Genomic DNA, 6,065 nt, shown 5'->3' with positions numbered 1-6,065 from the left:
CTTAATGGATGTCATAGTCTAGTGCAGATGACAGGCACTGAAATTAAATATATATTTATTTTATATTTTATTTTAATATATGTTTAATATTTTAATCAAACATATATAGTATACACACATATATATAGTATACACACACATACACACACATATATAATATTCTGGTACATGTCAGAAAGGAAACAGATACTGACTTTTGAGAGCAAATCATAGAAGAATAGGACCTGATAAGGCAATTCTGCAAGATGTTCTTACAGTTTGGGCTAATATCTTGAAAACAGTTACTAGATCATCATGAGTTAAAGGTGAGTGTGGGGAAGAGTCTTTCCACATAAAGGAATTAACACACAAAAAGGCTTAGAGATAGGAAAGGCAAATCACTATTGAGCAGAAAGCCAAGAGTAATGTGGTGCCACTTGCAGAAAGGCCATGCAAGCCCTTGGGTCTATAAATATTATGGTCAGAAAAATACAAATTGTATGTATGTAGTTAAGATTCCATAGTAGATTCCCATTGCTATAATTTAAAAAAAAAAATTTCTAGAAATACACCGAGGATGGAATGGAAGGAGAGCAGCACAGATGGGATAATGTGCTCTTGTCTGGTTTTATTTAGTAGAAATAATGAGTTTAACTTCATGTAGCATTAGTCAAAGATGCTTTAAAACTTCCAAGTGGGCATTGATGTAGGGAGCCATAGCTATATACAAAGTCCAGTGTGTTAGAATGAGCTGAGGAGAGAACTGGATATAAGGAAAAGGAGGAACCAAGTATAGACACACTCAGGATGCCTGCCAACCTCAAGATCAAACCTACAAATCCTATATGTAGGAAATTAAGGTGAAGTTGAAACTATTCATTATTACAGGAAGGACACACTCAGGATCCCTGCCAACCTCAAGATCAAACCTAGGAATCCTATATGTAGGAAATTAAGGTGAACTTGAAACTATTCATTATTACAGGAAGAACCAGGCAGAGAGAGAGCTCAGTAGCAGGCAAGCCTCGTAGTATTAGAATTACCCTGTGGGACAGGGGACATAATCAAGAAGCATGGACACTGGGCCCACCACCAGGACACTGCAAGAACAGAAATTAGACAACTCAGTTCAAGATGATGGGGAATTTTCTGTTGATACAAAATTAGTTGTGGCTTTACTCAATTTGAAGGAATGAGAATTATTCAATCCTCTAGCTTCTCACAGTACCGAATTAGACCAGATTACGGCTTCAAAAAGTTACTTGGTCGAGGTAATGTTATACAAGCTCCTTGTAGATGTGTTATGATGTTGCAGGAAGTCAGGAACCCCGAACGGAGGGACTGGCTGAAGCCATGGCAGAAGAACATAAATTGTGAAGATTTCATGGACATTTATTAGTTCCCCAAATTAATACTTTTATAATTTCTTATGCCTGTCTTTACTGCAATCTCTGAACATAAATCGTGAAGATTTCGTGGACACTTATCACTTCCCCAATCAATACCCTTGTGATTTCCTATGCCTGTCTTTACTTTAATCTCTTAATCCCATCATCTTCGTAAGCTGAGGAGGACGTATGTCGCCTCAGGACCCTGTGATGATTGCATTAACTGCCCAAATTGTTTGTAGAGCATGTGTGTTTGAACAATATGAAATCTGGGCACCTTGAAAAAAGAACAGGATAACAGCAATGTTCAGGGAACAAGAGAGATAACCTTAAACTCTGACCACTGGTGAGCCGGGCAGAACAGAACCATACCTCTCTTCTTTCAAAAGCAAATGGGAGAAATATCGCTGAATTCTTTTTCTCAGCAAGGAACATCCCTGAGAAAGATGCATTCAACCTCAAAAAGTTCAAATTAGGAGAAATTCTTTGAAAACTTTAAATGACTTCCAAAACTTTTGGGTAACATTAATTATTTAAGACCTACAGACAAACTTATCTCTACCTCTTATACCTCTGCTCAAAAGGCAGAGTTAATTGCTGTAATTACTGCCTTACAGGATTTTCCCAAACCTTTAAATATTGTCTCTTATTCTATTTAACTTGGGAAAGAGGATATGCTTGTGTTTCACCAGATCATCAAAAGAAAACCACAGAGAAAAGATGTCCATGTTAGAGACTGCCCTCAGATGTGGTAAAATCTGTGCCAACTCCTCAGAAGCAGGCACACCAAATCACAATGGGTCTGATCAATCCTCCCTGATGGCAATGGAGACCCATCTAACTAATCCCACTTCTCCTGATTACCTTTCTCTTTCTCCTTACAAACCTAAAAATCTCACCATTTCTATTAGCCTGAAAATAACATCCCTCTGTTCTCTTTCTCCTTCAACACTCAATCTCACTTACAATAGGTTTTATTTAATGATTCTCCTCCTTATACTTTCTGTCTCACCAGTTTCCTCTTACACTGATTTACCTGCTACACATAATTATTCTTATTGGGCTTATGTGCCTTTTCCTCCACTTATTCGGCCTCTCACCTGGATTGACATTCCTGCAGAAATCTACACTAACAATAGTGGGTGGATGCCTAGAGCTACAGATGACTGTTGCATGAAGAAGGCACTGCATTTAATGTTACCATGGGTTATAAATACCCCCCTCTGTGCCTCGGACATGCACCTGGTTGTATCCATCTAGAAACTCAAGTCTGGGCTGCTTATCCTCTGGAAAGATCAGCTACAGATAAACTGGGACATTTGGTCTCTGACCTCTCCCTTTCTCCTTTAAAACAAATGAAAGGGGGAGTAATGGGAGATACCCCATACTTTTAATATAAACCTGCAGGAAAACCATGCCCTAAAAATTTTGAGGGCCCATCTAAAACTTTAATTTGGGAAGATTGTGTTAACTCACATGCAGTAATATTAAAAAATGACTCACATGGTTTAGTAATAGACTGGGCACCAAAGGGCTATTTAAAAAACAATTGCTCCTCTGGTGGAAGGGAATGCCTGGAGGCTACTTATTTTATTTCTTATTGGGAGAATGAGAATCATCATTCTACGTTGCATAGAAGGTTCAGCTCATTCTTTCCCTTAAAATGGGAAGATAAAGGCATTACTACCCCCTACCCCAGGCCTCGTATGATACTCCCCATTCTGAGCCCAGAACACCCAGGACTTTGGAAATTGGCTATTGCCATGTCTGGACTGCGAGTATGGGAAAGGGAAACTATTCTGTCTACTGTCCCCTCTACCGTCCCCCTCTCTCAGTATGAACGTAGATCCAGATATTCTGTTTTACTTAAATCCAACCTGTTTCCATACAGAGTTGTGTTAAGCCTCCTTACATGCTGTTAGTGGGAAATATCAAAATTTGGACAAACAATCAAACTGCCCAATGCATTAATTGTCATTTATACACTTGTATTAACTCCTATTTTGACTCCAGGAAATGTGTAATGTTGGTTCGAGCTTGAGAAGGAATCTGGATTCTGATAACTTTGCCCAGACCTTGGGAATCATCCCATTCAATACATTTATTAAATGAAGTGTTACAGCAAATTCTAAAAAGATCTAAGAGATTTGTTTTCACTTTAATCGCTGTTACCATGGGCCTAATTACAGTCACTGCAATGGCCACCACTGCCGGAATGGCATTACACCAATCCATTCAAATGGCTCATTTTGTTAATGATTGGCAAGCCAATTCCACCCAAATGTGGAATTCTCAACAAGGCATCAATCAAAAATTGGCAAATCAAATTAATGATTTAAGACAGTCTGTTATTTGGCTTGGAGATTCGGTGGTGAGTCTGGAACATCGCATGCAAATGCAGTGCAACTGGAATACTTCAGATTTCTGTATCACCTCGTATTCCTATAACGAGACTGATCATTCATGGGAAATGGTCAAATGACACCTTCTGGGTAGGGAAGATAATTTATCACTGGACATAACTAACTTAAAGAAACAAATTTTTGAAGCCTCTCAAGCTCACTTATCCATTGTGCCTGGAGCTGAGGTGTTAGATCGGGTGGCAGAAAATCTTTATGGATTAAACCCCACGACTTGAATTAAGTCTATTGGGGCTCCACTGTAGTAAATTTTGGAATTACATTTCTCTGTTTAATCGGTTTGTTTTTAGTGTGCCAGACCAGTCAAAGAATCCTGCATCAAAATCGAGAGAACGAACAAACCTTCATCGCCATGGCACATTTATATAAAAAAAAAGGGAGAGATGTTTTGGGAAGTGAGGAACCCCAAACAGAGGGACCGGCTGAAGCCATGGCAGAAGAACATAAATTGTGAAGATTTCATGGACATTTATTAGTTCCCCAAATTAATACTTTTATAATTTCTTACGCCTGTCTTTACTGCAGTCTCTGAACATAAATTGTGAAGATTTCATGGACACTTATCACTTCCCCAGTCAATACCCTTGTGATTTCCTATGCCTGTCTTTACTTTAATCTCTTAATCCCATCATCTTCGTAAGCTGAGGAGGACGTATGTCGCCTCAGGACCCTGTGATGATTGCGTTAACTGCATAAATTGTTTGTAGAGCATGTGTGTTTGAACAATATGAAATCTGGGCACCTTGAAAAAAGAACAGGATAACAGCAACCTTCAGGGAACGAGAGATAACCTTAAACTCTGACTGCTGGTGAGTCGGGCAGAACAGAGCCATATTTCTCTTCTTTCAAAAGCAAATGGGAGAAATATCGCTGAATTCTTTTTCTTGGCAAGGAACATCCCTGAGAAAGAGAATGCGCCCCTGAGGGTAGGCCTCTAAAATGGCCACTTCAGGGGTGGCTGTCTTTTATGATCAAAGCTGTAGGGATGAAATAAGCCCCAGTCTCCCGTAGCACTCCCAGGCTTATCAGGATGAGAAAATTCCCGCCTAATAAATTTTGGTCAGACCGGTTGTCTGCTCTCAAACCCTGTCTCCCGATAAGATGTTATCAATGACAATGCATGCCCAAAACTTCATTAGCAATTTTAATTTTGCCCCGGTGCTATGGTCCTGTGATCTCGCCCTGCCTCCATTTGCCTTGTGATATTCTATTACCTTGTGAAGCACGTGATCTCTGTGACCCACACCCTATTCATACACTCCCTCCCCTTTTGAAAAGCACTAATAAAAACTTGCTGTTTTACGGCTCACGGGGCATCATGGAACCTGCTGACATGTGATGTCTCCCCCAGACACCCAACTTTAAAATTTCTCTCTTTTATACTCTTTCCCTCCATTTCTCAGACCAGCTGACACTTAGGGAAAATAGAAAATAACTTACGGGAAATATCAGGTGTGAATTTTGCCCGATATCTGGCTGAATTTCCCCCGATATCATACATGATTTTAATATAATAAGCTTGACCTTAGCCACTATAGACATATATATATTTCTGGATACTGTTGCTTATAAAAAGGCTTTGAGTAGCAATTGGCCTTGTTCACCAAACTAATAATGTAATGACAACATGCTCTGTTTTGAGAGGATATCTTGAGTTGAATTTTTTTTCAGTTTCTTCTTCAGATAAATAATATATGTCTCTCATCCTAAAGAATAATGAGAACTACTGAATCCAGATTGCTTCATCTCTCATAAAAGAAGTTTAGAAAAAAAGCCAAGTACAGTTATGGTTATTAACTTGTATTAAGTGCTTTGTAAAATAATATAGTAATAATAAAATATATCAATAATGATAATGACAGTTCTTAGTCTAATACTCCTGATTACCACATATGTGATAGATAAGTTTAGTCTTAATTTTATTTTTATTTACCTCCATATTTATTCTATCAGTTCTGTTCATAACATGATTTTGCTATTTTATCAGCTTGTTTATGGCCTGCCTTCCATGTGTCAGGCACTGACTTAAGTACTGAGAATTAAGAAAAACAAAAAAAAAGAATAATTATGGTTCCTGATTGTAAGCATTTTTTAAATTTAAAACTAGAGTTCTAGCTACTGAAAATCCTTCTGGAAATAGGTGAAATAAAAATATTTTGAAATATTTCGTTTCTTAGAATATACCATCCAGAAATTTCTAGTCTTGTAAGAATTTCTGTAAGAATTCCAGACTCTTCTTCCCAAATATGGGCCAACTTATAAAAAATTATCCAAATAA

Source organism: Pan troglodytes, chromosome 18 (genome assembly GCF_028858775.2).
Source record: "Pan troglodytes isolate AG18354 chromosome 18, NHGRI_mPanTro3-v2.0_pri, whole genome shotgun sequence".
NCBI classification, from domain to species: Eukaryota; Metazoa; Chordata; class Mammalia; order Primates; family Hominidae; genus Pan; species Pan troglodytes.
Note: the sequence above shows the minus strand (reverse complement) of the source record.